At 35.1% G+C, this 26,962-nt stretch overlaps 1 long non-coding RNA gene across 1 annotated transcript in view; it reads right to left on the bottom strand.

Annotated features, from left to right (window-relative positions):
- Nucleotides 1-16,721, bottom strand: part of LOC145686135 (uncharacterized) — an 80,236-nt gene extending 63,515 nt beyond the window's left edge. Inside the window, exon 1 of the long non-coding RNA XR_014131518.1 lies at nucleotides 16,620-16,721. This is a non-coding gene — a long non-coding RNA (uncharacterized LOC145686135). The remainder of the gene's footprint in view (nucleotides 1-16,619) is intronic.
- Between the last annotated feature and the right edge of the window lie 10,241 nt (nucleotides 16,722-26,962).

Raw genomic sequence — 26,962 nt, 5'->3', positions numbered from 1 at the left:
GATCCCTAATCATCTTTTCAAGCATCTTTGGTATTAGGTATGTGCATAAATTTCCAGCGTTTTTTCTTTTACCGAGAATAAAAATTGCTGTTTTAAATAACGAAATACTATCTTAATCATCAAGGTATTTTCCTTGACTTTCTTTCCCATTAGCCCATAACACAGGTAGCTTGTGTATTCCTTGCTCAAACAAAGACCGTGACTTACAGGGGTGAAGTTGTCGAAGAAAATTTTAGTATTATCTATATTTGCAAAGCCCTGACCAGAACGTATATGTAGAAGGGACCTAAACAGATGATAATCTGAAGGCGCAAAATCTAGTGAATATGATGTATACGGAAAAATTTCCTAACCCGAGTTGAAGATTTTTTTGACAAACGCACATATTGTCGAGAGTTCTGATGCAACAGTAGGAATTCGTTCGTTCCTTAGCCAGTAAAAGCTAGTTTTTCCTAGACATTTTCGCTCAAACGGAACAACTGTTTCTGCAGCGTTCAGCACGCTCTTCATATCCTACCAAATCTACAACAATTTCTTTTTTGTTGTAAGGGAAATTGTAAAGTTCTGTCTTTTAGGGTAGAGCTAAATCTTCAAAGAAATATTTCCATCTACTCAAGACGCTATCTGTGTCAATTAGAATTAAACTGTCCGCTTTCTTTTATATATAAATGCGTGGTTAATTGTCTTTCTTAAATTCGTTAATGCCCTTATACATGTCCTAAATGTTTATTTTCTACTATTATCTTCAAATCCATTAACTTTAGCTTTCAAGCAATCGCGTTTCTTTGTTCTAAAAGTTTTGAAGTTCAGAAGATATCGACAAAATTTTGTGTAGTTATTTCGTTCGGTATTTGAAGCCATCTCATGCTTTCCTGTTCTCTTTTCTCCGCTAGTTCAATGCATTCCTGGTCGAACCATGGTTTGATCCTATGAATTTCCGCCTGCCTAATTTTTCTTTTCCTGAAATGTTAATGTTAGTACTAATTTCAACACAAGAATCTTGAACGCTAGTGCGCTACAAACGTTCTAAAACCGAGAATCTATTCGCCTCTTATATCTGGTATTTTCTTCTCACCTGGCTCTCCTTTAATTTCTTTAAATTAAATATCTCCGTTTTCAGGTGTCTTATATTTCATTTATTCAACGATAATCTCTCTCTTATTATCGCTTGTACCAGATAGTGATCAGTGTCACAGTCAGCTCTTCCGAACGACCGACCACCACTGTTAGACTGTCTTCTATCTACTAAAACATGATCAGTTTGATTATGTGCTTTTAAGTTCGGTGAGGTCCAAGTACACTCATGTCCAAAATTATTGTCGCATGTCTATAAATATATTGTTATAGGAATATAATTTGATAACGAATTCGCTCGGTAGTTCTTATGATGTTAGTATCTGTATAATTGGCAAAGACATGTATGTGGCAAATTTCATGGCAAAAGAACAGTAAATAAGAACAATAAAACGAAAATAAAACTTTCTTATTCATTTAGCAACATTTTCTTTTGCTTATTCTAATTTTCTTATTTATAATTCTTTTTGTATGAAATTTACTACAAATATACATTTCTCGATTATACACATAGTAACACTATTAAAACTACCCTGCAAAATCTTTTTCAAATTATATTCTTACAAGAAGACAGTTATAGATATGCGACAATCATTTTGGACATGAGTGTACGTTTATGAACCAAGCGATGTGGGAATTATATACTCTTGACGATAATGTTTATGGATGTTGGAAAGTTCACGTGTCTAGCGCACCTGTAATTACTTTCCTTATGCACACTTTCATTTCCTATAATACTTCCTCTGGAGCTTATGATCTTTTAATATTCAACTTAAACTTGCATTATCGCAGTACACGGTAAATATGTTAAACAAGTACCTACCAAAGTTACGAAGAGCAATTTCCAAACTATGGAGTTCTATTTCGAATATATTATTTGACCAATCGTAAGGAAGAATTAATTTCGAATAAAAATACACAGATCTCAAAAAAGTATTTTCATCATATTGACTAAGCACGGAACAACAACAGCGAGATAAACTATCCACATGGATAATGAAAGGGTTTTAAAAAATCAGGTATTTTTAATACTACATGATTACTTATTGCTTTCTTAATTTGTTCTAGAAGTTCATATTCTTCCTACTTTGGAGACTTAAGTACATATATAGGACCTTAAAGCTTCCTATAATCTTTAACAAAACGTAGAAAGTAAGATAGAAGACCTGAAAGTTTACTTAATTCTCGCCTATTCTTTGGTATGGGAAGATTTTCTATTGCTTGTACTCTTTTATTATCTATTTTCATTTTACCATCAGAAAACTTATACCCCAGAAATTTTATTCTACGCTCACATAATCTAGTTTTATGTGGAGAGATAGTTACGAACCCACTCTCTCACTCTCCGTATTACTTTCTGCAAAATTTCATTGTGTTTCTCTGATGTGTCAGCATGACATATGATCCTGTGCATCCATTTTCCTAAATATCCTGAGCATCAGGGTAGAAATAGTAAACGGGTTATAAACGAACCCAATCGGCATCTTGACAAACTGGAGCACTCTAGTAGGCGTAGCAAACGCAGTGTATTTTCTTGATTCAGGTTTTAAGTTGATATGGAGACAACTAAATTTTAAATTGAAAACAGAATAAATCTTATGCCTTCCAATATTAGCCATATAGAATTCTACATGTGGGGCAGAAATCCAGTTATTGAAATCTTTTTATTAAATTCCGAGTAATTTACTACTTGTTGTTGAACTTTGTCGTTATTTCTAACCATAAAACAGGGTGATATAAGAGGGTAACCAGAAATTTCTTCCACCACTTCTTTTGTTATAAGATCCTCAATAAATTCATCCAATTTTTGAAAGCTTATGCTTAGGGACAGGGTAGGCCTGGAGAATACTAGGACCATTATCAGTTAATTGTATTTCATACTCATAATTCTTAACTGTTCCTAACTCTTCGGTAATCACATACTAAAAATCAACAGTGAGTTTTTTAACATACTAAGTGTGGAATTAAATAAGGTGAAGAAATATCAGTCTCAATATCTACTTTACCTTTTACTGTATCCTGCATTTCTCCGGGTGCCTAGCAAAATTCCTTTTGGTTAGGATTAAAAGTGCAAACCCCGAGTGGTACATCTTCATAATCTGGCGTCGGACATACTCCACTACTCTCAGAACTCGTACTCATCTGGTCTCGATTCACCTCCTGCTCCACATTTCTCGATGACTAAAATTTCGAGTACTAGATTGCATCTCTGTAGGTGCTAATTTACGTTCAATCATCATATTTATTTTTAATAAAAAATCACATACGATCATATCATTAGTTCCTGTAACTTCAGCTAATTCCCATACCTGCAATTCTAGTGACTTGAAAAGTTTTTTTTTTTTTTTTTCGAAAACTGCTTTCCAAGGTTACATTTAACTGGTGGACTATTTAATGTCATTGACAGGCGAACTTGTGGTAATCGTACTCCATGTGAAGTCGAACAAATCCTCAACTTCCGGATTTTGTACGCCTTAGCAGCCGACAATGCTACTCACGTCGCCTAAATTTATTAAAGGCGGACTAACGTTTCGGTTACTGCTCCTTAAACTATTAAAGACAGAACAGTTCACTGTCATATTACTGCCTAAATCTACCAAGTGGTTCAATTTCTCACTATTTTCTACATTTCTATTTTCAATTGCCAAACTATCGTCTAATTTTCACTTACATGGATCACCCAAAATACACCTGTCCCATAAATTGCACATAACTGTTACGCATTCAAAGGTTAATATTATCCAAATAATTACTATTCAAAACGAATTAGTTTTTATCATTCCACGGTTCGATTCATATATTTCCTAAGCTGTAGTTACCATTAGAACACCAAGTAGTTAGGCAATATCCACAGGTAATTTGTAACATAACTTGCTCCCGGTAGGGAAGCATACACGTTAATCCTTCTGCAGAAGACTAATATTAGTTTACGTAAATCGCTGGTTGAGGTGAACATCTAACATACGTGGAATAAGAAATACGAACCCTTCGAAAACATGCATTTTATTATAATAAGTTTTCAGCATATGTAAAGAACGACTATATATATTCCAACAAAACAAATCTTCTAAATAGTTTACGAAAGGTGACTTTAATTTTAAGCTTGTGTTGAATTATTTACCAATTCAGTAGTGAAAAGTAATAATGGGACAACAGTACAAATTTCCACGATTTTAAGGTCTCAATTTCAATAGATCTTCCTAAAACAAGTTTACACATGCCAGAAGGGCCAAATAACGTGTCGTTCCTTGTGTGCAATTGCACACCAGCACTCAGTAAGCTCAGTTAAAATGACTATTTGTCAAAATAAAATGAAAAAATAGAATATTTTAGGTTTAAATTTAAAAAAAATAAACCCACTGGCATTTACGCCGATCCCAAGAGTTTCAGTATTCGCGCGCTACCTTATATTATTTTTCGCGCGCTACCCTAGCCAGGCGTTTGAAGTTGGTCATGTAAAATGTACAGATAAATTTGGGCAAGAGAACAAACCTAACCAATCCCTGTGGGTCTTCTAATCCGTTCCTACTACTACTACTACTACTTCTACTATTACCAGTACTACTACTTTTACTACTACTAGTACTACTATAACTACTTTTACTATCGATCCGCATAGTAAAACTGCAAGCTTATTTTAATTTAAAAAGTGTTATGAAATTTTTAAAAAATAATCGGTAAATCACTTTTTTGAGTATTATTTTCAATCTTATTTTAATGAAAAAAGTGTTATGAAAATTTAAAAGTAATAAAAAATCTTTCCTTGGGCAGGGTTTAAACCCATTCCAAAAACTATTTTCATTACTAGCATATTGCGCCAGCAGGTTCGGCTACGAGGGCCGTCAGCAGTTGGCTTTTACTTTCCGCTATATGTAGGGCATGACTCTTGATGTCTTATCTGTATCGGCCAATAAGATCAGAGGATATCTGAAACTCTTGGGATCCGCAAAAATGCAACCCACTCAACACTATGTGTACATTTGTACACAATTTACCCGCTCTTCAAACTTATTTCACTTAAATATCTACTTTTCACTAATTTTTCAACACCACCCGTCGATATTACGCGGCTGTGAGCGGGAGAACAGCGCACGTAATTTCTAGATAGATGGCAGCACAAATCAGAGTCCAATAGAATGCTTCCGGCTTTGCCATCTCATTTTCCAGTATGACTTTTATCTCGGAATGTTGCAATATGTATTCTTGCCTGAACGAGTTATCGGCATAAATACCTGCAAGCTAAAGCGAACCAATTTGTACCGTTCTAAAGAAATACTATGCTAACGCAGCGATATGTCTTGACAACACATATACTGTGATAATGTGTTCATAACGCTGTCTTTTTATAGTACACTAACACAGTCCTCAGATATTGACAATGACACGCGCATGTGAAAAATTGTAAATCCGGTATTGTTGTTAAAAATCACGGCCCGTAGGTCTAAATGTGTCCGTCGGATAGACGCTGACGCTTCTACCATGCAATATTCTCTTTTAGGGTAAAGCTAAAAGATGGTACATGGGAATTTTGGATGTTTTCCAATCACCTTTTATTATAAAAGTTTTCTTATATACGGCAGTAATAAATATTTGATATAAAATATAAAATTATCTTTAGAGGTTCAGATGTTCTGTTGGTGAGTATGTAGGAAACAAATGACCAAGCGTTTTAGGGCAAGGCTCTTGCAGCCAAGGTGCTTGTACGTAGCTCAGGGACCAGGTATCCGAGAGAGGGGGATAAAACCCAGAAATTGGGCATCCTAGGGAGTGGTAAGGTGTTTACAGAGACCAGGCGTCGTAGAGATTAGACGTGATGATTAATTGGTGGACATTGATGCCTTATGCGGTGTTCTGGTTCCTTTTATCCATAAATCTTGTAGGTTGCACGATTTTCATCACTTACCGATCGTGATTGTCGTGTGAATTTTGTTTAAATGTAGTGTTGGAAGCAAATGTAAAACCTTGCATTAACATTCATTCATTTTAACAATGGAAATTGGTGGTTGATCAGGATTTATCCGTGATTTTCGACTTTTAGGGTTATCGTAGTACTCCCAGTTTTCATCTCTCGTTACGATTTTCCACATAACGTCGTCAGCGTCACAAAGTGTCGTATCTCAAAAAAATCGAAAATTGAGATATTTTACTATGTAGTTGCATACACTGACTTCTACAATTTCCCAAAACGACACATCTGTAATGTGCGTTGTTTTGACGGTGGTGATGACGTCACTGTGTCGTATCTTAAGATGAAGCATATAAACCATTTTCACAAACAGTCGTATCTTGAGTTACGACAGTTTGTGAGCAACAAATCTTTTGCAACTGGACAGATACGCCTATATTCAAATCAATTTGTTTATATATACAAAGTGGCCCAGAAGTAGGTATACAGTCTCGTACTGATAAACTCATTGCTTTTTATATCATTTCTATTGTTATCCATCAGGTAGACTTAGTTTCTTTATCCATTGTTCCTAATGTATTTTTACTTATATCTTAAGCTCGGAACAGCCGAAGCAAATAAACTTATCAGCTAGAATGTTATGCTTGATCAATGCGGGGCTGTATACATATATATTTACACGGCATGGAGCGTCCTCAGGTTGCGGATCGACATGACATGACATTTTTGAGTTTTACGTCCCACGGTTATGCCGGTTAGGCTAAAGGAGACGGTGATTATGAGAAATGAATGAAATGATGGAATGAAGAAAGTGGGAGGAAACGGGAGAACCTCGAGGAAATCCCCACATACGCTGTTTGTCCACCACAAAGTTCACTTAGCGGGAACAGGGTTGGAACCCGCGACCTCATGAACCAGAGGTGAACGCTCTACCACTAAGCCACCGCGGCCCCAGATTGCGGATCGAGGAGAAGGCCTTTAGATATAGAGTTCAGCTGCGAAGATACTGAATAAGAAGTCGCGGGCAGACAAGAAGTGGCCCTCCAGCTTGGGGGTTTGGGTGAGGCTAACAAAGTTATCCTGTAATATAAAAAAAGACACTTTTTTCAGAAACAACCACAGAAGCCTCGGACCAAGACCAGGCACGTAGCCCCCCCCCCCCCTTTCGGAACCAGAAATCTAAAAAATTAAGAAACGATGAAACGAAAAGAAACGAGAAAAAGAAGAATCAGGGTTAAAAATATAAGGCTACAGCAAGCGTTCGGTTACTCTTTCTTATGAGGAGCTTTGTGTGAAGGAAACTGGGGGAAGTCAAGCTGAAAATGGATATTATTGTAACGGAGCATTCCGAATTCTATCTAACTCCATACTAATCCTATGGACTGCAAATGACTATCGATAAACCGGTTCGATCAGATAGACTCAGAAGAACTTAAGAAACTCGGAAGATTTTATCTTTTTCAATACTTTTGTTATATTCTTTTACTGGAGATTCTTCATAGTTCGTTGTTAAAATACTTATTAACATATCCTCATTTTATTGCCGTAACAAATATGGGCATGTTGCCAGTAAAATAAGATTGATGGAGCCCCTGACGTGTAAATAGAGTATTTCATATCATGCTCCCCCTCCCATTACGAAATCCTGGCTAAACGAACCAATATATATTTGCAGTAAAATAGTTTAAAATGATCAAGGTCCTGGTGTGATAACCGCAATATTTCGTCACGGACCCCCCCTTTTACGAAATCCTGGCTACGTGCCTGCCAAGACTGATAACTTGCCACGACCTCAGCAAAAGAAAATGGACATGAGATTTGCAACATGGAATATTAGAATTCTTTATAGGGCAGGCGCGTTAAAATCCGTAACGAATGAGTTAGAGAAATACAGGATGGACCTAGTAGGAGTTCAGGTTGGTTGCTATGATGGGGTATGCGATGGAAACATTTAAGAACATCAGAGAAATTTCTGTCCGATTCTTTGAATCTAGGCATGGACAAAATGAGGTAGATTCAGACCACAGTGCTATAAGCACATCTATTAAGCACTGTGGCAGTAATTTTGTACCCTCGCAACTTGAACCGATTGTTAAACTGGCAAGGAAAAAGAACTCATATACCGTTCATTGTGTTACATAGCTATTTCCCTGAAAAGAACGCAGATTGAATGCACAAGATAGAAGTTCCTACTTTGCAGACTTGCCAAAAATTATCGCTCCAGAGAAGTATGAGGACTCGTTTTGATTGATTGATTAATGGATTGATTTTTAACGTCCCTTTCAGTAGTGAGGCTATATGAGACGTAAACCTACTGATTAACGTGGAATCCGAACCACATGAGCTCCCGCCGGGAATCGAACCCTGGTCTCCCACGCCTACGAGTACTCGTTATCATTGTGTCTGGGCCCAACTCCAATCATTCGAAACCCTGAACATGTTCAATTTTACAGGAACTTACCACATTAGCCATCCTTCTCAAGTGCAATATCAAAGCATGCAAATTACTTTGCAAGATTTTATATTCTGACAATGACAACTTGATAGCATTATTTTATGTTATGGTTAGTATGCTCTTAATATTATGTTTCTTGTGTGTTCTCAGGAATTTCGTTTTACCCTCAAGAATCTCAGGAAGAGTTTGTTAAATTATTTTGTGTAATAAACACGAAGTTTCTCAATAAAAGTGCAATATATTCCGATTGTTCATCTATTAATGTAGTTTCCAGTATTAAAAATATGCGTCGTATCTTTCATACAAGAGAGGATTACCATCATCACAAACTGTCGTATTTTTTTCCCGCCAAATTTTTCACAAACTTTTACAGGCAAATTCCATAAAACTTTCTACACTGATTTCTTATGATTTAAGTTATAACTTGGTAAATTTTCTCTCCTGTCAGTAAAATAGATTTTGAGTTATGGCTGTTCAAAGTTGTGTGAAAACCTAAAAATCGCTCTCCTATAAAGTTTAGAAAACTGAGATACGACAGTTTGTGACGCTGTCGACGAGACGAGCATGAAGTGGCACATAAGTATTCAGACGAGTCTCTATGCTGCGTTCTGTAAACCCTATGGGATCAATTTATTCGCTTTCTTTATCTTGCCAAGCGCATGCAGGCATGTCTTTCGGTCAACTTCAAACTTTTTATCCAGTTTCTTGGTTGTTTCTCACGGGTCTTCTTAGAGTAGATTATCCAGATCATAGTTTTCGAATTCTTCAGGTCTTTTACTTCTTAGTTTGTCCTTGAGGTCAAAATATTCCTTCTTGAAGTTGGCAAACCTTTCTCTCGTCGTACTTGTACCAATGCAGTCCTTTCCATACGCTTCGTCGATCATTATTTTGGCTTCAGACTTTCCAAGGCCCTCGATTTTAGCGGACTCAATAAATGTCATATATAGTTATAATCAAGTTCTAATTGTAACAAGTGAAGCGATAGCAAGGTGTTTAGTCCAGGAAAATTAGACAGAAAAATGACCCATCTCAGACATTTTGATAAACAAGCTGAAAATTGGTGGAGATGTTCAGAATATTATCCTAATTAACTCACTCATCCCCCCCCCCAAAAAAAAATTATTATTATCCCTTAAACTTTAAACGTTATATCTGTTCCGTATTTCAAGATAGGAACTTCGTTTTTGCTTCATTTTGCAGATAACACATTGGAAATTGCGCTGCTTTTAAATAGAGTATCTCAAAATGAAAATAATGTGCATTCTTGACATGTTTCTTTTTTTTTTTTTTTTTCAGATTTAACTGTAAATAGCTTGGAAAAGGGTGCATATACGAGGAAATATCTTGAATACATCGTTATTTCTTGTTTCAAGAGTTTCCCAACGAGCCCAGTTACTTTGCTGTATCTCTAAACCTAACGGAGATATTCAGTTTTATGTGCAGCAAGCCGTAATCTCTTATTAAATTTATTGTGATGCTGTAGGAGTTAAAGATCAGTCTGTTGGGATAAAAGATTAGTGAAACCTACAGAAAATTAGTGAATTTTCGTAAGTTGGTGGGCAAGACCCTAACAAGCATTCCCCAAAAGTCGCCGCTGCTCCAAGTTTGCGTCATTCAATATAGAGGTCATTTCTAGTATGGCTGCTGCATCTAAGGGCTCATAAACTAGACTTTGACGCGGACTTTTCGAGAAATACGCTACAAATTGGTGAAAATGTCCAGGAAAGTGTTCTAATTAACACAAAACCCGCAATATTTAGAAACCTCCGCCATCTTGGATTTGACGTTTTTGATAGGTATAGCTCTCATAAAAAACATTCTTTAAAAGGTATTTTTATGCAGAGTTCTCTTTTCAGTTTGTTTTTTCTTTCAAATTTATAAGTATATAAGGTGAGTGTGAAAGTACAAACTTAAGAAAAGTGCACAACACGGGTTCTTTTAAATATATTTATACTGCAGAAAATATAAAATAAAAAATCGATTTCTAACGCTGCAAGCAGCGGCTTCTACTTAGGAATGGGTAAAATTTTCCGGAATCCTAATTCGCGCAATGATGATGGAAAATATTCTAGTATCCATCTTATTCGCCAGACTTATCACATTGCGATTTTGATCTCATGCTAAAATTGACAGAGCCATTGCGTGAAACTCACTTTTGATCACATGAAGACATTGAAACAGCAATGAACCTTGAAATCAGAACATTTGCTCATTTGCTCATTTGCTCATGGTGATTCTATATCGTTGATAATGTGTAGTATTCACTTCGAAGTTTATATATTTACTTTTGATGCATTCTATTGATTGTAAAAAACATTATTTGCTCTATCTATTACCGTTTCTGTACTATGGCAGTAAATGTTGAAACCGGAAATGGTTAATTTAAAGCATAGATAAATGTTGAAACCAGTAGTTAAGGAAAAGATAAATGTTAAATTAAGGGTTAAGGGAAAGACGACACCTATTCTTGGCAGGCTGAATCGATCACGAAAAAAATGTATTTCGATATCTCTTACAGTTTTGTTCTATGGAAATCAGTATTGAAACCAGACATAGTAGTGAAATTCATATTATTTCATACGATTTTCGTTTAGTATTGTGGGTTTTGATTATATGTTCTCTTGAGAGGTCGAATCGATTGCAGAAAACTGTTGCTATCTATTAGCATTTTTGTTCTATGGCGATAAACGTTCAAACCGGAAATAATTCATTTGAACCATTTCGGGTATGATAACAGGTTAGTGAAAGACAACAAACCTATTTCTGGGAAGGTGAATCCATTGGAAAAAATTTATCTCGATATCTCCTACCGCTTTTGCTCTACAGAAATCAATATTGAAGCCAAATGTAATAGTAAATTTGAATTAGTATCGATTTTGGGAGTGCGTTGTGAATGGTCATGTTTTATTGTCTTACGACGCTCAGTCATTTGTAAAAAAAAAAAAAAAAAAAAAAAAAAAAAAAAAAAAAAAAAACCGCTTCTCGCTATCTATTAATCTTTACGTTCTGTTGAAATTAATGCTAAAACTGGAAATGGCTGATTTGAACTACTTTCGGTTTGAATAGAAGGTTAGGGGAGATAACTGTATTCTTGGGACGCTGAATCGATTGCAAAGAACCACTTCTCAATATTCCTTATAGTTTTTGCTGTATGAATATATATATATATATATATATATATATATATATATATATATATATATATATATATATATATATATATATATATATATATATATATATATATATATATATATATATATATATTCTTGTGATGGTGATCGGTTGCAAAAAGCCGCTTCTTGATCAATCTTACCTTTTCCTATCCACGGAAATCATTATTGAATCCAGATGTAATACTAAATGTGATCACTTCCGGTTTTAGTAAAGTATTGTGGACAGTCATGATATGTTTGTTGTCTTTACACGCTGAATAGTTTGCAAAAAAAAAAAGAAAGAAAGAAAGAAAAAGAAAAAAAGAAAGAAAGAAAGAAAAACAAACGCTTCTCAGTATCTGTTACCGTTTTCGTTCTATGGCGATAAATTTCGAAACCGGAAATGTCTAATTTGAACATCTTCCGGTTTGAATAGAGGGTTAACGGAGGAGATGGAACATATTCTCGAGACCCTGAATCGATTGCAATTAACCACATCTTGATATGTCTTACCGTTTTTGCTCTGATACATGTCGACAGATGGAGGGACAGGCAGACTTCCGACACATACATAGCATAGTTTGGAAGTCTAATAATAATACTAGTTATTGTAACGAGTAATTGCAGATGTAGAGAAAAGTTATGGTTTTGTTCAGTTTTCTCTGTATTTGTTATAACAATCCAGGCAGTGGCGGATTTAGCGCGTAGGCCGGGTTGGTACAGACCTACCCAAAAATTTTGAAAAATATATACGCTAAAAGATACAATAAAGAATAAATATATCTTTCACTATTTATATTAATGGTAGATAATTATTTAACAAATTGCATCAACCACTACTGTAAAAGTAATTTCCTACTCTCATTAATCAATCAAATGTGAATATGTATCCATAAGAGAGGGAGCGGGCCTACCCAAAATTAAAATTCTAAAGGCGCCTCTGAATCCAGAATACAGTATAAGGAAAACAAACTCCCATAATGGTTCTGTAATTTATCCTTTCCAGAGGTTCAGACGTTTACTCGAAAAAAGAAAGAAAAAGAAAAAAATGTTGTTTTTGTGTGACACAATTCTCTTTAAAAATTATCAAAGTTGGCCACTACATGGATAAATGACAGTCGCAAACAAGACTGATCACAAGCTGAACGATTTACTTTTGTATATTAAAATGAACACACATTTCTGTCAGTAATTTTAAACCACGAAGCAAAGCACAAACAAATTGCGCTTTCAAAAAAAATAGCATATACCCCGGCCACGAGGCCGAAACTTTTGTGTTATTCACTGTAACTCTAGTATTACGCATCCAAGATGAGCATGTGAAAATAAAATCTTTTATAAAGTGTATATACGGTTGTTTAGAGAAGGTAAAGTATTACATGCACTGCTGTTGAATTATGTAACATCATTAAAGAAGATCTGCATCAAGTTTTAGTTTTTATGCACTGTTTGTTTCGACAGTGAGTGGAATTACTTTTGTCTCTTTTACAAACTTTCAAAATGAGCTTTAGGATGTGCTACCATCTACTGAGCATATTTGAAATGACAAAAAATATTGCGTATTAAGTATAGGGGGTATATAGTGTCCCAAAATTATTTTAAGTAATAAATAATGTAATAATTCAATTTATTTCTAATAATAATACTAAAAGTTTTATTAGTGCTGCTTAAGAATCAGGTAATGCAAATTTGCAGATCATAAAGGTGAAAAAAATTGTGATTTATGTATAATTTAACAAGATCTAGCTCTCATTTAAATTAAACATGATCTCATTGCAGCTTTTTATAACGAAATTCACCCTGATCATATTCCCTATAAGAAGACATAAATTAATTTTTAAACTCAACATTAAACATCATATCTTTTTCTTGTTCTAAATTATAAGTAGCCCTATAATCAGTGCTGGATCTACAAACCGTAAGACCTCGCGGTACGGGGGACCCGAACCCTAAGGACCTTTAAAGGTCCCCCCTGTACCTTGCCTGTAAATACTAATTTTTAAAACACTTGAGAAAGAATATTTTCACAGTAATTTAATTACTTGAACCAATTACTGAGCTACCGGTACCAGAACTGACAACGACACACAAGCCGTTTCTTAATTTCGAGAGGTTTAAAAATAAGCTTATCTGCAAATTGTGCCCCTTGCAACACTACTGAAATGGGCAGGCGCAATTCGTTTAACACTAGAAGGACCGGATGGGTCAAAATGACCCATCACCATATTTTAAAATTCCACTGTAAACGTACTTGAAATACTAAGTGAATAATATTTTATGAATTTGTTAAGGCCAATAGCATTAACAAATTCATAAAATATTATTTACTTAGTATTTCAAGTACGTTTACAGTGGAATATTAAAATTTGGTGATGGGTCATTTTGACCCATCTGGTCCTTCTAGTGTTTTAATAACACTCTGGATGAAACCAATGATGATTACTGGAGAGTGAAAGGAAATTGGAAGCAAACTTTTGGGTTTAGGTTCTCGAGAGTTATATATATATATATATATATATATATATATATATATATATATATGTTACACTCACTTAGCAAAAACACATTAGCATTTAGAAACTAAAGAGCATAATGGAAGCTACGATGGAATTATTTTGTCTCGTGCACATGTGATCTTACAATGGCATGGGTAATCAATCAGTCTACGCAAAGGCCAGAGTTAGTTAGTGATGGGCAGTGGGAATATTCCCGGTGGGAAGGAATTTAAAAATGGGAATATTCCCGGGTTCTTTCCCTGGCCTATAAATTCCCGGGAAGGAATTTATTTTCATTTCTTTACTTTATCCTCCAAATTATAAGAATCATATGACTAATTACTTTATTTTAATATATGATGATTTACTTCTAGGTTTTAAATAATTTGGAGGTTAAAAATTTTAAATTATTTGACGGTGCTTTATATAACTAATAATATGATTTTTTAAGTTCCATTTCCATTTGCACTAAAAAGTAGGGTAATTGTTTAGTATTGAAGGCCAAAACTAGCAAAAAGTAGGATGATTTACGGAAGAAATGAGTTGATAGTGATGTTCAAGTAGTCAAGAAAGTATCGAACATATTTTTTTTTTTTTTTTAAGGCAGTAGAGGATTTATAGAAAACGGAAAGGTAAGTGGAAGTGATTTATGTGAGAAAAGAAAATCAATTGTTAGTAACGAAGATAGAAAACAACGTGCCATGCGGGGCTTTAACCCGTCTTCATTCGCTAACGGTCGCTTCGCAACGCTGTCTGAATTTAATGTTGGTAACTTAATTTAACGTATGAACCCATAAAACAACCGCATCGGAATAGAATATCGCAAAAAAGTAGGTGCAAAAGCTGGCCCCCAATGCTAAAGAACAGCCAAAATTAGCAAAATACTAATTTACAAATGATGAAAAGGAACCATTTTGTAAAGTAATTTAGAATTATGTAGAAATAGAGATGAAGTACTATTAATAAACCCTGAACCACTATTAGTAATAGACGTCGGTCTGTCTCCTCTCTCTGACTCGAATTTCTGAAGAGGTATTCGGACTTCCTTTACATGTGAATTAACGTATGGAATTTCAAGAAATAGGTAGAATGAAAGGTCGTGTATGGCAATGTTGCGTGCTAAAATATAAAGATAAGTAAATATCTTGCAAATTTTGTAAACATAAATATGTATGCACAAATGTTGATAACTTGGTGAGACATGTATCTTCTAGCATTTATCCAATCTAATTGGTTTATAACATTTATAAATTTAATGTGTTTATAATATCAGTAATAGAGTCAAGTTGAGCAAATACACTTACATATAAATTTAAACTGTTAATTTTTTCGCACATATTTAATTGATAGAACATATTGTAAATAAATATACACTTATGCGTACTCTCTAAATATAATAAAATGTTAATAAAGTAATATAGTACCGTTCAGAATATATAGATTTTAAAGAATCCTCTGTGGACCACAGTAATAATATGCTGTGATATAAAATTAATTCAACTTTGAAATCATAATATAATAATAGAATGCAATTTTCTTTCTGATTGTACATAAATTCCCGGATAAATTCCCATTTTGGGAATCTTCCCGGGAATTTTCCTAGGGAATATTCCCGAAAAAATATCTTCCCGGGAATTTACCCATTACTAGAGTTAGTATCTCAACCATGATAGGCCTATTCAATATCAAATCAGCCATTGCCTGTCTTCAAACTTAGAAACTAATTTGCAGAGGGAAATTAAATGAATGCCATTTTTCTCATTAATCAAATGAGTTTCAAAATGAAAAGATCAAATAAGTTTCATTATTCGCTATGCAAATTTTACTGAAGTAAACGATAGCTTAAAAAACGAAGTTTCTAGACGGGTCGAGATTGAACTGTTTTTAGGATTTTTACTTGTAAGAAATCCAACTGCATCTGGACTTGCAACTCTAATGTCAAGTCATGTGGAGAAATTGGGATTGTCTGTGAAAAAATACAGAAGGCAGGGATATGATGGCGCTAATGTGATGAGTGGTGTTTACTCAGGTGTTCAGAAGAGACTTCAAGAAATTGAGGAACGAGCTATATATTGTACCGTAAGTCAAAAAATTAAAATATTAAAAAAATAAAAATCAAAATAAATTGTATCATATCGTAAATTGTGTTATATAAATTACAAAAGGAATAGCGAATTTGTACCTCAATTAAAGAGTGAAAACAAACGAATGGTTGCAATCTCTTATTGTCACAAATGACAATATTTTATTGATGACTCAATTAGCTTACAATGGTAGTATAGTGTATAGTCTTTTTTTTTCTAACAATATAATTATTTGATTGGGAACAACCAAGAGTATTGAATTCAAAACCAGACAGTAGGTTAGCTTAAATGTATAACAGATAATTTTTAAAATCACTCAATGCTAGGCCAATTGTAACAGAAATAAGCTAAATATTTAAACATTCAAATCTGCCTGTCACTTTCAGAGACCTCCTAATATCATGTAACATGCAAAATAGACAGTTAAAGTTCTCTGTAGTCATACTTTACCTTATTCCATATTTCGCTTGGTCTTGACCGGACAATGGTCTTTCTTGCGGTATTTGTAATTTCGTATAGACCATTCCATTGCGATGCTGGATGCAGGACCCAGAATGCAGAATGATTTTTTTACTTGCAAACTTGGTCATTTTATATGGACTATTGTCCTCGTTTACTTTAATTATTTTTCCTTTTTACTTTGCCAAAAGCCAACATAAAAATTTACAAAATCTTAGGATCTAAAAATCTAATCTAAAAATAGAATCTAATCTAAAAATTTACAAAGTCCTAATTATATTTTCTGAAAAATATTGTTGTTATCTAATGATGTACAGATAAGTATTTTTGAACTTTAATTTACCCTGAGGTTTGCTTTCATCTTTTTTCGTGATTTTATCCGAATTGTTAATTACTACTGACAAGCAATGTTATTTGACTACAGGTGATTCTTGACTATTTTGCTTCTGCTTCCAACGATTTCTTGATTACAAGTACTGTCCTTGTGATTCTTAAAAATAATGTTATGCACGTATCCAAAAGTTAAAATATTACAAAAAACTTCGTTCCATTTTCGCCTACCAAATTGCCATTATAATTTTTATGAAAAAATGATTTTTTAAATTCTTAGTTCATGGTTTCATTACAATATATAACCTAAATCTTGTCAATAATTATGCCTTCAAAGGTGTAAAAGAAGTTGCCAGTTACTTCACAGCGCTCCAGGATTTGTATATATTTTTGGGTCAAAATATAAATAGGTGGAATATTCTGTCATCATTGACAGAAGAATCAGATATCACTTTGAAAAAAGAACTCAATCCAATTAGATGGGTCTCACGCTATGAGCCCATTGTAGCTATCAGGTTGAGGTATGGTGATGTAATGAAAACTCTCCGAAAACTTTCACTCAATTGAAATATCAGATGCAAAGCGATTGGCGAATGTCATGGATTCCTTCCATTTTGTATTTCTGACTGTGATGCTATCAAAAATATTTTCACAACTGAATATCGCATCACGTCTCCAAACTAAATTAACTTTGAGAGAGCCCAGCCGAGAGGAATTGAAGAAAATCAAAGAATACCATCAAATAAAACAAGAAGCCACAGCTGTTGCCATCGGCGCAAATCTGTCTTCAACATTGGAGGGACGGGTAAGACCGTTCCCACATTATATATAAGCGATGCTCAAAATATTTATGAAGTTGAAAAACAATGCTGTGGAGAATCAGGGGAGCAGAATCGTCTTCAGTGGCGTATTTAGGGGGCTATCGGGCTCAAGCTCTCCCGAAATAAATTTGTTAGTTTTTCGCATTCCACGTACAACAATAATCCTTCTTACCATTTCTAAGAATGTCATTCACTTTCCATTTTCTTATGCTTTTTGTTCAGAAATAATACTGTATTTGTTAAATTTCATTTCATGTAAGAACTACGTCCTTTTGTTCTTTCTTTCGTCCTTTCTACTTTTCCGTTTCTTTTTCTTGGTTTACTTTCTTTCGTTTCGTGTATCATACTTTATCGACCGTTGTCACTTGTGATTCAAGTCGGTCGTCATCAGTAACACCAAAACTAAGAGGAGTTGATAAGCAAAACTGGTGTTCCACACCAACTTGCTCGGATATCTACATGACGGGACTTTAGTCATTATGACAAAGGAAAAATTATATTGTTTAGTTATTTTTAAAAGAAGAAAATGTTTGAATTAAAGAAAATCAAAACGGGGGAATAATTAGCCCGGAAAATTAGGTAGGGCAAGAGGATGCTTCCTTTTTCTTGTATGAATAAAATAAAGGGTTAGAGTCACTCCTAAATTTTTGTATCATATCATAGTTATAGGATTTATCGGTCTGCAATTCTTACCATTACAACTTCAATTTACGCATAAATTAAAATATATTTAATTCTCAAACTCAGGTGGGCAATTGCCCACTTCCTTTCCTGTGTTGGACATAGCCCCTCGAAACAAAATCCTAAATACGCCATTAATTTTCTTCAACATTGGGAGGTGGGCAGATTTGAGGCTTATTCTAGGGACGGGAGATGAAACTCACATTACGGTAGATGAATCTGATTTCTGAGGTGAACCTGTTGTAGAGTATATTATATATTAGGCAATGTAGATGAAGTAGTAGTATATATCAGTATTACAAATCATTGCCGTGAACACATTCTGCACTCTGAATACATGCATATTTATAATTGTTATGTTTCTAATTAGGCATCCACAAAGATCCAAGTTAAAATTGTTTTATAATAATATAAATAATGACTTCCCCAAAACTATGAAGAAAGAATATCAATTATGCAGGGCCGGATTTCCCAATAGGCCCGGTAGGCCCGGGCCTATGGGCGAAAGGTCCCAGGGGGTGCACGGCCGAGATAAAAAATAAAAAGATATCTAGAAACAAAAATAAATAGCCATAACTTAACATATTTTTTGAATTGATTAAAAACTTAGGCTAATAAAGCATTCTGATTTTGAAGTTCATTGGAACAAATAATTGTTGGTGAAGTTAAACTATTTCTCAACATTATACATCAACTTCGTTACAACATTGATCTCAAACACGGAAGAACTGGCTGTAGGGATGTCGTTGAGCGGTACGCATCGTATTGCCACTGCCACTAGGCTGGCTCAGCGCTACTGCTCGGAGTGATTTGGGGCGCATGCACCGTGTGCGTGCCAATGTTCAAATCACTGCTCCAGACTAGTAACTTTAACCAGACTACGGGGCGGAAAAAATTATTGGGCCTAGGGGCGCCAAAATGCTAATTCCGGCCCTGCAATTACGTATGACACAACAACACTCTTATTTGAACACAATGATGAAAATCTCAATAGCATTACATGAATCGTTATAGAAATCTGACGCATGCCATATACTCTTTAGTTAACAGATGTAACCTTAAGATTATGGAGATAAATATTCCAGCAATTAAATTCTTTTCTTTGCTTACAAAGCACCCTTTCTCAAAAGAAAAATTGAAACACGCGGAAATACGTAGGGACAAAGAATGGTTCGACCAGGAATGCATTGAACTAACAGAGAAGAGAAAACAGGAAAATTACGCTGGCTACAAAATCCGAATGAAGTAACTACACAAAACTTCGTAGACATCAGGCGAGAAACTTCCAAAACTTTTAAAACAAAGGAACACGATTTTTTGAAAGCTAAAATTAAGAAACTTCAAGATAATAGTAAAAATAAAAACATTCGGGACATGTATAAGGGGATCAGCGAATTTAAGAAAGGCTATCAACCTCGTGCTTATATGTTAAAGAAAGCTGACGGAACAGTTCTCACTGATACAGATAGCATTTTAAATAGATGGAAAGATTTCTTTGACGATTTGCTTAACACGCAGTCAAAAACTAGTGTGCGTGGAGAAAGGGAGATATACACCGCAGAACCGTATATTCCAGAATCCAACCAAATAGAAGTAGAAATCGCTTTAAAGAAATAATTAAAGAAACTCAAATCTCCGGGTGTATACGAAATTCCGGCTGAGTTAATTTTAGCTGGAGGCGAAAAATTATGGAACAAGATACATAAACTCATTCTCCTTATCTGGAACAAAAAAAAATTGCCACATGAGTGGAAAGAATCAATCATTGCTCAAATCTACAAGCAAGGCGACAAAACTGCCTGTAATAATTATCGAGGCATCTCTCTTCTGTCAACATCCTATAAAATCCTTTCAAACATTCTATTAGCAAGATTGACCTCATAAGCAGATGAAATTATTGGGGATTATCAGTGCGGATTTAGACAAAATCGATCAACTATCGACCAAATATTTACCATTCGCAAAGTACTCGAAAAGAAGTGGGAATACAATACCCCGGTACATCAACTATTTATTGATTTTAGAAAGGCTTACGACTCGGCTAGGAGAGAAACATTATACAACGTTCTTACAGAATTTGGAATACCGTAAAAGCTAATTAGATTAATTAAGGCATGTTTAAATGAATCCCAAAGTAAAGTCCGAGCAAGAAAATTTTTGTCCACGAGCTTTCACGTCGAGAATGGCCTGAAACAAGGAGATGCGTTGTAGCCAGTATTATTCAACTTTGTCTGGAATATGCTATAAGGAAATTCAAAGATAACAACCAGGGCGTAGAGTTGAACGGTATTCACCAGGTTATGTCGTACGCTGATGATGTAAATCTAATAGGGGATGATAGGAGAACAATAGAAAGAAATGCAGAAGTCTTATTAAACGCTTGCAGGGACATTGGTTTAGAAGTAAATGCAGAGAAAACTAAATACATGGAAGTGCGTCGGGACCGTAATACGGCATATTATGGATGCGTTGAAATGTTAAATAATACTTTTGATAAAGTGGATACTTTCAAATATCTAGGATCAATATTAACAAACTAAAATCATATTCAAGAAGAAATTAAATGTCGACTAAAACCAGGAAATTCATGTTATTATTCAGTTCAAAATCTCTTGTCGTCGCTAATTCTGTCGAGAAGTTTGAAGCTTAAAATACATTAAACGATAATCATGCCTGTTGTTCTTATGGTCTCTTACTCTGAGGGAAGAACATAGACTGAAAGTATTTGAGAACAAGATCCTGAGACGAATATTCGGACCCAAGAGGAACGGGAATGGGGAATGGCGGAAACTTCACAACGAGGAATTCAAACTAAATACAACTTTCTTACAAGGCTGTCTATAATATTTATTATAAATTAATTAGAAATGTTACAATTTCGGAAGTATATCACTTCCTTCTTCAGACTACTAATCCAACTGAAATATTAAATAATATTACATAAATTGTTATCTCTACCAATCAGGAATCACTTTTCTTTAAAATTCAATATATATGTCCAGTGTCGTAACGTTTAAATTCTTAACATACATAATACATTGTTAACAATTTCTTTTAACATATATTAACTAAAATAAACACTAATTAACTACCTAAATATTGAAATTTTCTACCTGAGTATTGAAAATTAATTTATTACCTGAATATTGTTAAAACGCAAAAATTTAACCCTATATTGTCCTTATATTCTACCTTTCTTCTTTCTTCTCTTTTTAATATGTCTTCCCACTCTTCATTAATATTCAGACCACTATTCAAGTTCATAGCTTTATCGTAAACTTCTTTTATCCTCTTCGCTTCTTTCCACTTTCTAACCAGTTGTCTCCCTTCATATTCCAATATATTCTCTCCTTTCCAGTTTACTTCGTGACCTGTTTTCTCTACGTGCTTATAAATGGCAGTAGTGTCTCTCTTCAATCTTACATCGTCTTTATGTTATTTCAAACGTTGTTGCATGTAACGATCCTCTTTGAACGTTGCATTTTCTCAAAGAGATTATTTTATAGAATCATTTAATTAGCTCTTAGTGTTATTTCTTTCTCTTTTATTTTTCCCCAATTCTCGACCCTTTTGAAGGATTCAAGATGGTCGACAACTGGGCCAGTATGTGTAGTTAAAGTATGCTACTTTCTTTGTAAGTCTATGGCCCGCGTCGAGTTGGATTTTTCTCAATTCCACGAGAGGGCGCTAGCAGTTTGAAACTGGAGTTTTATATTTTTATTAAGATTGAGTAATCTGTTGTGGGTATATATTATTATATAACAATTTATATAATTTTTACTTTCGTTTCGTTATATTAAAATCTTTATTTTAGTTTTGCGTTATGCTGCGTAGTTAGGAGCGACCAATCAGAGAGCGAGCGGGATCTCTGAGCGCGTTCTCCTTTGTTCTACCTCTCTGTACTGAAATTATGGTGTCGAAAGGTAGTTGATAGTGCGCCGTTCCATCTTTTGAAAACGAAGTTTCTTTATACCGGCGTAGTGATGTTACTAGTTCCTGTCAAGAATTCTATATAGAAGATGGTGTATTGAAGTGATATTGTATAAATCCGCGTAATATGTGATAAACGATAATAGCTCATCTGTAATCTTGTCCGTGGTGTTGACATTCCTTGGGATGATAACAGTAACTGTCTCCCCCTGCTACTGTTTGGTCTTACTTGCTGTTTTCTAACTGTTCATCATGACATTGTCGGTGTAGACTTATTGCAGTGACGCTGGAAACCGTCCTCCTGCTCTAGTTTGATCTAGGCCTGCTGTTTCCTTGGATCATTCGTCTGTGACGCCGTCAGCGCAGGTACTTTCCGTAGTGGCCTCTCCTCTTCCTCTTCCAGGTTTGATTTGGACCCGCTGTCCTCCTTGGATTATCGCCTGTGGTCGTCGGTGTGGACTAATTGCTACAACGACTTATACGGTTGACTTACGTCCGTCCAGTTGAAGTTGAAGATGTGCTCCCAGTTTGCTGTCGACTTAATAGGTCGCCATTGGGTAAATCTACACCATTGGCTGGAGTCTGCTATCACCTCACGTCGAGCGACCTGAAGGATTGTTGGAGATCGGTTGCTGTCCACGATGCTGCCTGAAGCTGTGCCCTTGGAACTAGTCTGCGGTGCTGATATTGTTTACCAGTGGAATACTGTAAGTAGCAGTTGGACTAGCTTTGATCACCGCCTCCAGGTAACTCTTATCATTATTATTTCCGACACGGTTTGTTGAAGAAGTGAACGTCGTTCTGGGAACTGTAAAGAAATCTCGTCAATAATTCACATAACTAATACAATTGATTTTGTCTCTGTTCGTGACTAATTGGTTAAATAATATCAATACCGTGTATTTACTCTGTTTCGAATCACTTGATTTAGAGAAAGACAATATATCACTTATCAATTGCCTCGCTACTTAGTGTATTCACTCAATTCTCAATTTATTTTATGATGTATACAATGTTGTCTATTATCGTACGTTTCGTCTGTAACATGTCTGAGTAAACCGAAGTGAGTCCTCCATCCAGTAAGTCAATTCATATGCCGACGGGGTAGTCCAATGTCAACACCATTTCTCTCTTGCATTAAACGAAATTAATTTCTTAAGTTGAGCAGAAGTATAATGTATCATTCGCTTTACAGCTAGCTCATATTCGTCTCATTAGTGGGCACTCCGTATTATTTATTCTATAGTTGTCATGTAGAGTTTAGATTGCTGGCTGGTCTAGTACCTCCTATGAATATTTCTGGTATATGTATTATTACCGCCGCTGTTAAATTGTAAGCCAGATCGAGGTGTGGCGCCCTCTTAACAGTTGGTTCCGGAAGAGTAGTGGAAACGTTATGCTTTTGGGGAGAAAGGTTGGTCGACTCAGCCGCATAATTACTCCCTCTGTACCGAGATGTTTTGTAAGCAGTAATGTACCTTTGTATTCTCCCTTCATTAATCACAATGTAGCTCACTAAATTCTCTATCTACTTCAAATGTTTGGTCGAGGAATGTAAACAACTGTTTAATGTATTATTAAGGATAACGTCTAAAACGCTGTTGTTATTGGCTACTTTGTTGCGTTGGTGTGAGAAGTTTTCTAAAATTTTCAAGAGACTGAAGTACATATGTCTGGTGATTTTCTTTACTATGGTTATTGAGTCTAGTTGAACCTATAATAGCTAACATTGATATAATTCCTGCAACTATTCGCTGTTCGCTAAAAGGATAAATAAATATAATATGCAAATTATATGGTGTTATTTTGGAAATTGATTTTTTTCTTCTTCCCCCTCATGGTAGCGATGATACCATTGGTGTGCAAGGATCTGTAAATTAAATAGCGTTGTGCCTACTGGCCCACGATCGTAGCATAAGGAAGAAAGTAGTTTCGGCGACCCACTTGATTTTTTTTCTTTCCTTCTTTCTTTCTTCCCCCAGTATAATATTAGCTACGAATGAAAGTGTAAACAATAAGTATAAACTTGTACATTACAGAGTTGGCTTTCCAGCCACAAGATTATAAGGTCGTTACAAGTTTGGCTTTCCAGTTCAGAATCTAATTACCGTAAATTGTGTTGTTTCAGGTCGGCTTATCCAGCCATAGAATCGGACTCGTGCGTTTCAGGTTGACACCCCAGCATAGGGTTGTCTCAAGTTTGCTTTTCACAGCCAGGACTGAAGAGTCTCATGCATTCTCTTCTTGGTTTCCCCTATATACACCCTATTACACATCCCACATAGTACTTCATATATCACTTCCTTTTTTACATAATTCCGCTGCCGTTCTCATCTTCTTTTTCTTTATGATATCTATTATCTTCATTCCTCCTTTCCTGTACGTCTTAATACCTTCTCTCTTAAGAATTCTTCTTATCTTCTCTGATATCAACCCTGCACTTTCAATACCATGCCAACATTTCTTCTTGTCCTCTTCTTTTTCTTCTTCTTTCTCTTCCTGCTCTTTTTCTTGTCCTTTTCACTGTAACCATTCTCTTTCAGCTGTTTCCATAGTCTTTCTAAATCTTTTACCTTTTGATCTTCCTTCATATTTATCATTCTGATCTTCTCTTCCATATTCCTAATTAAATTCATTTTTGTTCCTTCATCAACATCACTTCTTTTGATGCAGTAAACTCCTGCTGCACATTCTTTTTGGAACCACGATGTTATAAAATTTCCATCCTTTGTTCTCATTACTTTGATATCTAAGAAATTTATCACACCTTCCTTTTCTATTTCCTCCTCTAAGATGATACCTTTTCTTTCGTCATTCAATTCTCTAATATTTTTTTCTAATTGCCTTCTAGTTCCTTTCCAATCTCCAAAACAATCATCCACATATCTACAAAACAATAGTAATTTATCACCACCTTTTGCTATCACTGTTTTCTCCCATTCATTCATTATCAGATCTGCTATTACTGAGCTTACACATGATCCAATGCTCAACCCATCTTTCATTTTTACTATCTTATCACTTATCTTACAGAAACTATTGTCCCACACAAACCTTAAAACTTTTTTTCATTTTCTCCTTTTCCCAGTTTTCTATTTTTCTGTTTTTCATTATCTTGTCCACTATTCTTAGAACTTCTTCTCTCTTGATGCTGGGGAACATACTTTTTACGTCCACACTAAACATACTAGTTCTTTCTTTTCTGGTTCCTAAACCTTTTATCAATTCTTTCACTTCTGCTGAATTAACTACCCTCTTGCTATCCTGAATTCCTCTGAGAGCTTCTGCAATCTTCTTTATCTTTTTCTCCAATCTCTTTCTCCATGAAATTATTCCTACAGTCTAAAACAGGTCTTAGTTTTATTTCCTTCTTAAGTATTTTAGGAAAACCTTTCATCTTCGGTATCCTTCCTTCTTCATCAAGAAACTTTGAGAATCCTTTTCTCTTACCTTCTTCTATTACCTGTCTTCTTATCTTCTTCTCCTCTTCTTTCCCTGCTTCTGCTACTTCCTCATATGTACTGTCATTCAACTGATTGAACTTCTCTTCATACCAATCTTTCTCCATAACCACTATTGCAGCCCCTTTATCCGCTTGTTCCACTATTATGTCTTTCCTGTTCTTAATTCTCTTTAAACCTTGTAATTCATTTTCATGTAGATTCCATGTGACAAAATGTGATATTGCTACTAACACACTCGAAGAAAGAGACTGTAAGAATTGTCCAAAACAATAAATAGTCTGAATAGCATCATACACAAATGCTAACTTGTGCTAATGCTAAACCAAAACAATAACTTGTCAGTTTGTTTAACATAACTTTGCACTTAACTCTTTCAGAACTTCGTCTGTTAGGTTTGTTCGCATATTTTTTTTCACGCGCTACACTAGCCAACTGTTTTCGAGTTGTTCGCAAGGAAGTGAGTGAGGTTAGCGAAGTTGCACCATCCGAGTGTGACGTAATGTCACGTGACATTATCATGGAGGCAAATGTGGAATGAAATTAGCCCTGCGGGGCTTCTGACCCCCTTCGCTTGCTGACCTTTGTTTCGTACCGTAAGTAAATCATTTCAGGGAAAGGGAAGGAACGTATGCCTATCTTTTCCCCTCCGGCACCTCTCCCTCTCTAATTCCCCACTACCTCTACAAACCCTCGCTTCTCAAGGGCCTCACTTCTTACTCTTCTGTTCGTTTATAACGTCATTGTTTATAAGAGCTATCAGATATCTCTAGGTAAATTGTGGAAAAAGCACAATTTATTCATTATATATTACGTACAAGGACAAATAAATATTATTTTCATCTTATTTTAATGATAAAAATGTTACTAAAATTTTTTAAAAAATAAATAAAACTTTCTTTGGACCGACTTTGAACCCACGCGAAAAGCGATTTTCATTGCTAGCTCGTTCGCTAGCACGTTCAGCTACAATGACCGGCAGCATCTGGCGTTTGATTTGTGCTATATGTATACTACATGTCGAGAAACGGATAACTCAACTAATCAGAACTGTATTTAGCTCCTATGGCTAGGGTCGAGCATGATTAAAATGTATGCAGTTCTATCATAC

This window comes from Thermobia domestica, chromosome 5, assembly GCF_964235325.1.
Source record: "Thermobia domestica chromosome 5, izTheDome1.hap1.1, whole genome shotgun sequence".
In the NCBI taxonomy this organism is placed as follows: Eukaryota; Metazoa; Arthropoda; class Insecta; order Zygentoma; family Lepismatidae; genus Thermobia; species Thermobia domestica.
The sequence above is the reverse complement of the archived record's forward strand: the minus strand, read 5'-3'. Positions and strand labels throughout refer to the sequence as shown.